The 12,127-nt window shown below is 39.2% G+C and overlaps 1 long non-coding RNA gene across 3 annotated transcripts in view; it reads left to right on the top strand.

Annotated features, from left to right (window-relative positions):
* LOC139672563 (uncharacterized) overlaps positions 1–12,127 on the top strand; it is a 34,016-nt gene that overhangs the window by 689 nt on the left and 21,200 nt on the right. For 2 of the 3 annotated variants that reach the window (XR_011697949.1, XR_011697950.1), the window contains exon 2: positions 1,194–1,344. This is a non-coding gene — a long non-coding RNA (uncharacterized lncRNA). Of the gene's footprint in view, positions 1–74; positions 218–1,193; positions 1,345–12,127 lie in introns of those variants that run through there. The other variant, XR_011697951.1, reaches the window with a different exon arrangement.

Raw genomic sequence — 12,127 nt, 5'->3', positions numbered from 1 at the left:
ACGGGGAGGGCGGGCAGGCTCCACCCCGGGCGGGACGGACCGACGGACGGGTCCCTGCGGGGAGGGCCCGGTTCTCTGAGTCGAGCGCTCCGGGGCAGAGCCGCCCACCTGCCGGTAAATGACTGCCCCGAGCGGGGCCAGCTTCGGGGTGATGCGGCTGCGGCCATCCAGGAGTCGGCAGCCGATGTGGTGCCCGACGTGGACTGAACAAATACAAGTATGTACACGTGAGACAATCAATATACGTGAGGAGAGGGGTTGGGACCGCAAGGTCAGAGAGCTGGCAGTCGCTTTGCCTTCCCTCATGCTTGTCTTTAATGTCAGCATTAATAAAGAAGTTTGTTGCCTTTGCCACCAAAAGGTGATCAGGGTTTGGCCTCTGTTGTAACACTGGCACTTGGACATGAATCCCTGTTTGCAGGTAACAAAGCAGAGACACAAGGCGTTGAACATAGTCCTTGTAGCCACTTGTTCCTACATGGCATCAGTGCATGCTGTGCAAGACACTTTCCAACAGCTGGGCACCCCACCGTCATTTACTTCAACAAAAGATTTGGCAGCTTCTCTATAATAGTTGAAATTACCACCAAAGTGTTAATGTTTGAGGGTTGGGGGAGGAAGTTAATCTAGCATTAATCACAAAGCATTCACTAAGACTGGTAGAACAGCATCTGATGGGCTCTCTTTACTAGTCACAGACACAGTCTCCGTAATATGCAGAGTAAACCTTGCCCACGTGTGCCATCTTTATCAACAAAACACTCACTTTTGCTCTAAGGTAGTGATTAGTCATAACTTTCAAGTTAATTAATGCAGGTATGGGTTGAGATGGCTTCCGGAAAAGTTAAGCTGACTTCAGGAAAGAGACCTCTGACACAGCTCAGCCAGACACTATACCAAACTTGCCAGGTCTTACTTGCTGCATATGGCACCAAACCTTGACTTCTGCCTATGGTTCCCCTCTTTCTTCTTTTTCATGCACGGGATAAAACTCATGCAGTCCTGCAAGGTACTACCTCAGGCCTTCTCCTGATAGGATCCTGTGAACTAGGTTTAAGTGGGCAGAATTTACTGTGTAACTCCATAGGGCTGTAGGGTTTTAAGAAGGGAGAAACTAAGAACCTCTTAAATGCAGTAGGTAGCAGACAAAATCCTCTGCTACAGTTAGTGTTTCACTGTTTCTTTTGTTACAGGGGCTGAGCTGGGCCAAGATTGGATTTTCCAAGCCGCTGCAGTCTCACTTATGGCAAAAAAGGGTATATGTGATAGACAAAGATGCAACATGTCTGGTGAGAAGAAAACTAAAATTTTGCTGTAGCAGACATTTGGCCACTTTTTGAAAAGGTAAGATTTACTAAATAACTTTATAGAGCAATATTTAAAACATGAAAATTGTCAGTGTTTCGATACAAAAATGCCCTTTAAGGAAACAGGAGATCAATAAAAATGAGAAGTGTTTGGTCTGAAACATGGATCAGAAAGAAACAATGGCCTTGTGTATATGTAAGGTGATTATTTGCACTATTTGTGATGACAGTTACAAGTAAGAGGTGGAGAAAAATGTTTCACATTACAAAAAGTGTGTGAGTTACTGCTGTTGGACTACAGAATATTTCATTGTTCTGTTGGATTCCTATTAGTTATCTCTTCAGTCATAGCTGGAAACTTCAAACATTATACAGGAAAACGGGATAAATATGGAGAGATAAATACAGCCACCTTGATGGGAGAGAGTTTGCAATCCAGGATGAGTGTAAGAAGTTTCATGAAAGCTTTCTTAATTGGGTTATCAGTCTGCATCTCATTCATTTAGGATTAAAAAAAAATCTAAAGGTGTTTTCTGTTGACTGCTGCCTTTAGACAAAATAAAACAGGTGAAATAATTCCCCTCCAATAAACTTAAGTATAGTATGGAATACCTTAGTGTCTGGTACCACTTTTTTTTTCCAAAATTCATTATTCCAGAAAAAGACAGTGATGCAGACAGTATTGGGTGTGTTTCCCTTGGGAACAGTGAGTAAGGTTTCTTGGCTCAATGGTACTTGTTGAACACCTTTCACTAGAATTTGAAATAATTCAGAATTCAAATGTTGCAGTAAAAGCTCATTTAGTAACAGTTCTCCATTACTTTTAAAAATGACTGTTTCATGGGTTCTGAATCACCTCCGTCTGGTGGAAATGATGCTTACTGCAGAGCTGGAAGGGAGGTGCCTTGAAGGCAAATCCAGAGCAATGCAGAAGATGTTCCTGGTGACTCAGTGGGTCTCTGTCTTCTCTCTTGAGAGCTAAATTGTGTTTTTATGCAAGTCCCAAAGGACAGTGAAGCATACAGCCACCATGTCCTTAAGAGAATATCAAGAATTAACTTCAAAACTTGTCTACTGCATTCTAAACTCTCTTCTTTGCTTTCTCACAATAGGAAAGGAGTTGGCTTTTCATGAAGTTAATTGTGATCTTGTGCTTGCTTGTTTGCATCTCTTGCGTATGTGCAGTGCAGGTTTATGGTTCCTGGCTGTTCCTGCTTGTGCCTGGTTGTATATGTTTCACTGGAGTCATGGATAGTTCACACAGCCGTGACAGAGAAATTGGGTGGCACATGGCACTACTCAGAATTCAAAATTAAATGACGCCTTACTGCCACGCTGGGGATCTAAGTGCTGCTGGTAAAGGAAGTGCCATTTGAATGATATCTAAATCTAAATTTATGATCACATAACCATTAAAATGCATACTTAATTGCTTGAGTAGAAGAATATTTTCCACTCTTGTCCCAGTCCAAACTGGGTAATCATGTATCAGCTGTTTAAATCTGTGTATCTTTCTCAGTTTGTCACAAACCGTTCTAATTCACACGCTGTCTTAAATCATATTATTCTAATTCATCTCAGTGTATTCATGTTTTATAAGTTTTTGAGTTAATTTCTATCTAATTCAAATCTATTGTTGTTTCTTTAGTATAGTTAAAGATCAGAAACATTCGCTTCTGTTATAATCTCACTATACAAATTGTGTAAGTTAAAGACCCTCTGACCTCACCATTGAGGTCTCTAAATTAGGAGCACATGTTTAATATTCATCCTCAGTTCCTCATAGGAGTATTTTGAAAAGAAATCCAAAGTGTACTTTAAACTGGAGTAATAAACACTGTTTATCAGATTTTCTGCATCTCATTTCCTGAACTAAACAGCTAAAGTCTGTTAGCACTCCTGACATTGCAAGTCTCACAAGCTGATCCAAGAGAACATCTGTCAGTTTGTTTTCAAGACTGGACACTGAAGAGGTGGGAGGAGAAATAAGACTTTCACAAACAGATCAGTTCAAACAAAGTGAGAACTTTCTCTGCTGCCTTCATAAGCTAGGCAAGATGTGCCTTAGAAATATAATTTAAAGGACAATTTCTTTCTCTTTCCCCCATCCCCTAATAGTAGTTGAAAAGCAGAAGTTATTTTTCTTTCCTCTGTTCTTCTGAAACTGATGCCAATAAATAATTTTTGTAAAAGTTAAAGAATCTAAAAGTGTATTCAAGAAATGCTCTCAAAGTATCCTGAAAGCAAACTAAAAAAAATCAAGAGCTTGTTCTCCTCTAACATGATACTCGTTACTTTGCACTCATTGCATTTGGTGCAAGAAAAAAAAAGGTAGGCTTTTGGCACAGAGACAGGATGATCTGAAGGAAATGCCACAGCCTGTTCTGTTCTTCACTCCCTTTCCAGCCAAAAAGAACAGTTTGTGTTAGCATGTGTAAGGGAAGGAAATTGAGACTGTTAATAGAGGAACAGGCCTAGAAATCATATGCTATAAATTCTGTCACAACAGGCTTTTTTTTTTAGTTGTAGAAGGGAGAATTGTATCTCAAACTTTGTCATTAAATATAAGTTAGTCTACAGTGAAAAGACAAGTGTATATGAGCAGGTGTTGGGAACAAAGTAGGAATCTATTTTTTTATTAGAAAATACTGTCTCATAAAAATGAAAGGTGTGCAGAGGAAGAAAGCATGACAACTTGTGTTTTGAAGAGTTGTTGATATGTGAGGGTGTTTATAGGGAGACAAAGGTAGGTCAAAATATGTGTTTGAAGTGGGAAGAATGGAGAAGGAAAGAAACAAAAGACCCATGTGGTTTTCCTCTCCATGAAATCCAAGGACCAAAATTTTAGGCGTTTTTCTCGAGTTGATGAAAACTCAAATTCATTTCTCTGGTCTTGCTGGTCAAGGGGACTTGGTCAAATGGGACTTGGCTTTGATTTTTCTATCTACATCAAATATTCTATCTACATCAAAAATTCAATTTTCTTTTATAGTGATAAAGCTTTCATTTTTTTTGCAGAAGCAAAAAGACAGGAAAGATCAAACCCACCTATGTGTGCAGGTGTCCTGCTATTCAGCCTCCCCTCCTTGCTGCACTGTGCAAGCTCAGGTAGCTGCTGAGGAAGCGTGGCAAATCTAAGGCCAAGTCACTGCACAGCAGAATACCTGAGTTTGTAGTTCTCTAAAAGTACTGCTGTACTGTTTCTTACCTCATATTAGTTCTCCAAAGAGAGCTACAGTGACACCAGTGCTAGTATCAGTTCAGTATGTGTGGGGCTCCCTGAAAAAATAAGGTATTTCTTTCTATTCAAACCATGCTTTTGTGGCTTTGTCTGCTCTAGCAGTGCATGAGTGTGAGATTTGTGATTGAAATTTGTAAAACCAACAGTCACATGGAAATGGCTGTGAGTCATAGAAACTCCTTGTTCTTGTCATAAATGGCTGTAGTTAATAGGAGGAAAACACAAACGTAAATGGCATTTTGCATCTTCCTGCTCCAAGCTCTGCTTTACTGTTGAACAACTGCCTAGAATTTAAAGTAATTTAATCCCAGATGAGGCATCCCTATGAAAAATACATGTTCTGCAAGATCCTGCCACATCAAAAAGGAAACAGTGTGTTAAAGAGGAATGACTTTCTATGAAATGAGTTAAAGGGAAAGAGTCAGTTTTACATGTTTTCTACTTGACTGGGCCCAATACATTTCACCTTAGGATGCTCTTAATGAACTACCAGAATAAACCTAGAAGGGCAGTTCACAGCCGAGTGAAAAAAGATCAGCTTATAAGCCTTCATGAGACCATAAACTAATACTAAACAGACATTGCAATTAAGAACGTACCATGCCTCCCAGACCTAATTTTGTCTACAATAGGGTAATAGGTATTGCAGTTTGACTAAAAGCTGAGGGTGTCATATAATTACATACTGATATTACTAATATGTTTTATAACAACATTGATAATATTTTTGTAGGCAACAGTGAAATTAAAATCTGGGTGAAACTTCATGATATACAGTTTCTTGGAATTCTGATAGTCATCAATCCTTCATTGTCCATCAGAAATTATGTTGGATGTTTCCATGGGAACTTATCTTGAGCCCAGCACTGTTCTTATGGTAACTGCAGCTGACTGAAAGACAAAAGAACAGAAAAATTGAATTTTAAAATTTTTTTTAAATGGGGAATTTTTTTCTGGCAAATAAGATGCAATTCTATAAGGCTAAGTGCAAAATGCTACCCTTTTGCACAAGTAATGAGTATTCCAGTAATGAAACAGGGACGTACTAGTCCAGTCCAGTTCCCCGTGCAAGTTTTAAAGCTTGAGAGACCCTACCACCTCACTCCTCATATTTCCTCACTGCTGGTAAGGTTTCCGTTGGAATTCTGTACCTAGATTTGCATTTGCTGTTTAAAAAACAGCACAGGAATCAGTCAGAGAGAATCCACAAGAGTGTAAATCATTAGAAGTTTAGAAATATGTCTTAAAGCCAAGCTTAAAGATCTGAAATTGTTTAGTCTAAAACAAAAGAAGACAGAAAAGGGACCTGATAAGAGTATTCAAATATGTAAAAGGTTGCTGAAAGAGAGTAGCAAGCTGTTCTCCATGTTCACTGGGGTAGCTCAAGAAGGTAAAAACTCAAAATGCTGCTAGAGAACTTTAGGACTGATACTATGAAGATCTGAAGTGTAAAGGGACTGATATTTTCAAATATTATAAAGATAGCAAACAACTGGAATCAAGTTTTGTGGACAGGATGTGGAATCTGTTTTTTAAGGCTTTATAAGGAAAATTCCAGAGTTATTGTTCAGTAATTACTCTAGAAATAACTGATCCTGCTTTGGTAGGTAGGATCTTGAACTCCTTTCTTTATTTCTGATTTTGTCACCATACTGCAGACAGTCTGTCTGATTAAAGAGCATGAAATCAGGTAACTGAGGTCCTTAAATGAGTTCAGGAAACTCACTGAGAATTTCAAGATAAAAGAAAGAGATGGATTGAAATTAGAGATGAAGAAGGATGCAGTTAAGACTTTTGCAGACTAGTAGTTTCAGTAGTGTAATAAACCCACAAGGAATAACCCAAATATAAATACAGTGAGTTTGAAAGTGAAAATGGCCATACAGCTAGAGTTTGAGGTTTAGGGATGATCAGAGGATAAAGTGCTGAGGGTGGGGGGATCAAAGAGAAATATAGAACAGATGGAAGGGTGAGTGAAAGAGAAACATTTTGTCCAGATGGCATATATTATCTCCTGGAAGGATTGGCAAGATTAAAATATCTCACCAAGAAGACGATACACTGTAAATAGAGCTATACTAACTGTATTATATTAAATTGTATTCAGCAAGTAAGAATAGACTTCTTGTAAATTAGTTACTTTTTTAAAAGTTTAGATTCCATGTACTAATCCAACTTGTTCCCTCTCTATTATCAGTATTGGTATCAATAGGTAGTCACTGTAGAACTATACATATTTTCTAAAACATCATAAAACCAATCTCCTGTTTTCCATCTCTTTCCTAATTTTCCTTGTTGATACCATCCCATTTTATATGACTGGGTTGGGTTTTTTTTTTCCTTTTTGGAAGAATAACAAGATTCAGGAGCCTGCAGATTTTATATATCTTTTTATGGTGGCTTGGCCTCGTAGTTGGGTAGTGTGGACGTCACTGGACATCAGCCAATCTTTCTGTGAGAGCGTCTGCACAGTGGGTGCCAAGAGGGATGGTAATTGGAAGGCTAAAACAGAATTGTAAAATTAATTGCAGAAACAAATATTAATTCTAGAAATTAGAGTTAAAAGTTTAAATTCAGGAAGAAACCTTTAGTCTATTTAATCCATGAAAGGACAAATTGTTCAATATAACTTTGAAAGGGTTAGAGGATTTGTCATAAAAATTATGCCTTCCTAGAGGATGTGATGCTTTTCTTATCAAATTTTTCTAATTAAACAAGCAGTCCAAAGGAATATTGCTGAAGAAAGGTGGATTTAGGATTCTTGATAACCTCAAGTTTTCAAACTTCTGAGCCTTTTTCTATTTATAAACTTAAAAATTAATAACCTATATTTGTGGGCGGTGTGTGTTTACAGTCTTCTTTTTATGAGCCTGGGAGTTGTGTTTTTGAGCTTCCGTCTGTGAAATGAGGACTGGAAAATTGTTTTATCATGGAATGAAAACTCTCAAGTTACTGCAGTAGTTAATGTTTGAAGAAAACCACCACATTTCCATGATTTGCCATAAAATTATAAGAGTTGGAAATTTTGGTTTAAGTCAGAGGCCTAAAACTTAAAGGTAAGTAGAACTACTTCTGAGGAATTAAAGAAAAGACAACATAAGCCCAATGAGAAAAAATATAAAACAACCTCAATTTTCCCCATGAGGGCTTCATAATGGCAGAAGAGAAGAGCTAGCAGAACTGACAAACCAAAGTAGGGTGGTTGGTAGGATGAGGGAAACCATAAAGAGAAGAACATGAGGTCAAGTGTGGAGAAGATAAGAAGTTTGTGTGGCCTTCACGGGTCAGTCCAAAGGGCCAAGGCCCTCTCATTTATGATGACTTAAAACAGATCCTTGGAAAAAAGGAAGGGAAGTCAGAAGTGACACTTCTCATGGTAGATGGTGCTGCTGATTTGGAAGCAGCAGTTTTCTCATATTCTGCCACCACTATTACGTTTTAAACTAGAACTCTCTGCCTAACTCTGACTCAGACTAGCTTTGAGAAAAAGGGCTAGACTGCAGAGAAGGGTGTTAGACCTTCTCACCCAAGCTGTGGGTATTGTTATCAGCTCAGCCCTGTGAAATCATTGGCCAAAGCAAGTTAAGAAGACAGGTGTTACTGTTAGAGCAAGCTGTTTGCCATAGGGTTGCATTTGCTTACCCTGGCACGTTCTGCATGATGTCAGCACACAAAGAATGTTTCTGCAGATAAAGCAAATAGCAAATGATTTCATGAGCCTGTTTGTGACAGATGTGTGCAGTGTGAAGAAACATTGTAGCACAAACTTGTGGAGATCATGTTATTCCAGCTCGTTAATCACATTTCTCTGGTTTGTCTCCACACAAGACTATCTGTGAAAACTCACTAGTGGTCACGACAAGGCTTTCTGCTTCCACCCCCTCCACACAGAGACCTGTTGAAATTCTATGTGTCGTTATCGAAGCCACACTGAAGGACAGATGGGTGTTGTACCTCTTTCATGTCTGCTTCACACTCTTCTTCCATTCAGGGCCAAGAGATACCTTGTGTAAGAAATCTCCCACTGCTTTTCATGTTGAAAAAAATTCATTTAATCAGTAATCTCACCAAATTATCTTTATCAATGTGGTTTATACAAATAGGTTAAAACCATCAAGGCATTTTTTTGGTGATGACTGGATAAAAGAAGAATAAATAATAGGTGTGCTAAATTAGAGGAATTTGCATAATGAAATTACTGAATAATATTGTTACCATGAAATCAGAGCATAAAATGTATTTGGAAATATGCAGATTTTAAGGGTATTTTTTTATGTGGGGAAAAAGAGGAGATGCTTGTTTCTCTCCACTCAAAAACCCCAAGGGAATGTATATTTACAGCTATCCCCAGGACTTCTGTGGGCTCTTGGCCCAGTCTTTGGAAAATTTTGCTAGTCAAGGAGTCATGCATGCCTATTTTCTCATCCTTTACTTGTCATGGAGCAGCTGCATTTCAGAGTTGTTAGGAAGGAGCAGTGACTACATATGGAAGAGAACAAGATGAATAAATTACTATTTGCAGTTGAGTTCAAATCTGAAAATAAATAAATAATGTGGTGTTCGTTGTAGGAGAAAACAAGGATTCAAAAATTCCATCTATAGTGGTACACAAACTCATAAATCTTGTCCACCAACAAACTTTAATGTTGGACCTTTCAGGCAGAATGAGATGGAAGTACAGGCTCTCTTATGGTTCTGCCAGTTTCATGGTATTCAGGAACAGCAAGGGTTAAGAAGGAGATGGTAGGTGTCTTTTAGACCAGTCTCACATGGTATTTCCAAGATATTTGCTGTTGGTGCAGAACTCTGCCATTTTTGCCATATGAGTCCCTCATTTAAATATTCCAGGGTAGGCCCACTGCTTGAATTCTCCCTACCACTGGCTCTTCATTAATATTCCCTTTTATTGAATTTCAAATTTCTTATTCCTACTATGGTCTCTGGAAGTAATTTTAATTTCTTTTCATCTCATCTACACCAACTCCTCTTGGCTCCTCATCTAATCTGTCAATAGCAACTTCCCCAACTTCTTGAGAGGTTGTCTCATCAGAACTAGTTTGTTTAATCTCCCCTTTGTCTTTTCATCTGGCTTTTTGAAGAATCTCTTTCCTCCGCTCCTCCATTCAACCCCTGCCTCCTTCATCCTCCACAATTAAAGAGGTGACTCTTATCCCAGATGTCAGATCTGGGTGCAGTGAACTTTATCCATATAAATTATATATTTTTTTAAGTTAAATCAGTCCCTTTCCAACATATAGCTAACTTTACCAAGGATTTTGTATAAGCATCTCATTTTATACTGTTTCATGTCAGGCAGAAAACTTTTTGAATAGCAAAATATTCCATGGAATATTGAAAAAAATGCTCCTAGAAGTGTGTATCATGTAGCCTAGGGTCAAGTTGTGCCTTTCCATCCAAATTCACACTGGTATATCAGACACTTGGTGCAAATATCCCAAAATTTTAGCTTACCAAACTAATCAAAGGAAAGGACCTTAAAGATCATCTAGTGCCACCTTCCTAACATAACCAGGAACAACTTCCGCTAGACCAGGTTACTCAGACCCCCACACATCTTGGCCCTAAACACTCCCAGGGATGGGGCAGTGCACCTTCTCTGGGCCACCTTTTCCAGTGTCTCACCACCTTCCCAGTAAAGAATTTCTTCCTAATATCTAACCTAGACGTGCCCTCTGTCAGTTTAAAGCTCTTCCTCCTTGTCCTATCTCTACACACCCTTGTAAAAAGTCCCTCTCCAGCTCCCTTGTGCCCTCCTTACATACTGAAAGGTGGTGATAGAAGGACTTTGCCGAGCCTTCTCTTCTGCAAGTTGAAAAACTCCAGCTCTCTCAGCCTGTCCTCATATGAAAGGTGCTCCAGCCCTCTGACCATTCTCACGACCCTCCTCTAGACTTGCTCCAACAGGTCGATATCCTTCCTGTGTTGAGGGCCCCAGAGCTGGACGCAGCACTCCAGGTGGGATCTCACAGGAGCAGAAGAGTGGGGGAATCGCCTGCCTCGATCTGCTGGCCACACTACTTTTGATGTAGCTCAGGATACAATTGGCTTTCTGGGCTCTGAGTACAGTCTCGGGTCAGGTCAAGTTTTTCATCCACCAACACCTGCAAATCTTTTCCCCCAGGGCTGCTCTCAATCCGCTCTCTGCTCAGCCTGTATTTGTGACTGGGACTGCAGACAGTCAAGCCTGTCTGTTTTACCCAGTCCACAGGGCATAACTAACCCAGTGATTTGTGATAATATTTGTCCCTGCATATCGCACTCAAGGTATTTTCAAAAGTTTTGCTTGTTCATATATAAATCAACCTGTCCTTGTTATTGTTTCTCCTGTTAATTATTCCTCATCTTACAATATGTTTTAAAAAAACTTTCAGATAAAAGCATTTATTGTGTTGAAATATTTTTATCAACAAACAGCAACTCATCTGGTATCAATATTTAGTAAATAAGTATGATTTAGCAACACTAAAAAGTTTGTTTCCCCATTTTTGTAATGCTCTTTTCTAAGTGCCAACAATCTGTTTTTCTACTGTAGTTGATGTTCTCTTATAAAGACTTTTTAATTGCAGTGGTCTAAAAACATCTGCTTATGGACAGAATCACTTGGGATTTGGGTTGCTTTTTGATTTCCACTTCTGTCTTTGGAGTTTAAATAACTCCCACTCACCTGACAGCATCAAAACCAAAGCAGAACAAAAGCCCATCTGCTGTGGGTGAACTTCGCAATGCACAGCTGACTGCAGATCTAGAAGGGAGCTGAGCCTAAGGCCAAGTGCAGTGCAGCTTTTAGTCAGAGCTCATATGAATTCAGAGGGCACCAGAAGAGATCCTGGCACCAGACTCTGAGTAAGGAATGCAAAACTAGACCCAAACTGTTCTAGGCTTGTTTTGACTAATAGTGTATAATCTGGCCAGGACACTGAGGTTAATGTCTTTTCTCTTGTGAAATGTTCCACAAGATCTTTAATTGACCACAAGCCACGAAGGGTCAGGTTTATCTTTCTCAGCAGAACAGTGCTTCTCTGAAGCACATCAGAAACTGTTTTGATCCTGGCTTGGAGGGAGGACTGTCTTCTAAATCACTACCACCCTTTCACTGCAGCATCTATCTTCAAGATCACAGCTTCCACTAAGGTTTCAGCCACTCTGAACTGGCATTGCTTTACCTAAGAGAGATCATAACCTAAGTTTGTATAGTGTTTGACTTGAAGATAAAATTTAAGAAACCTTTAAATCAGCAGCTGTTAACTAGGTTCTTTACTATACAGGCAGGGTAAAATTTCCAGAATATATACAACTTTCACAATACAAATGCAGCTTTCAAGACACAATGAGAAAGATCAAACTGAGTTTTCTAGTGTGTTGGGACCTTAGATGTCTTATTGGAAAGTCTGTCTCTTCAGTCTGACAGCTTTCTCTTAGATATCTAACTCTATGGTCAAAATGAAACAGTTTTTTTCTATTTGCAAGAGATACAGGTAATTATATGACCTGAAGAGCCATTACAGTTCCCTGGGGAGAGAAAACTCTTATGTATCAGTCTGGAGGCACTGGCAGAGAA

The sequence above is a fragment of the Pithys albifrons genome, chromosome 5 (assembly GCF_047495875.1).
Source record: "Pithys albifrons albifrons isolate INPA30051 chromosome 5, PitAlb_v1, whole genome shotgun sequence".
In the NCBI taxonomy this organism is placed as follows: domain Eukaryota; kingdom Metazoa; phylum Chordata; class Aves; order Passeriformes; family Thamnophilidae; genus Pithys; species Pithys albifrons.
The sequence above is the reverse complement of the archived record's forward strand: the minus strand, read 5'-3'. Positions and strand labels throughout refer to the sequence as shown.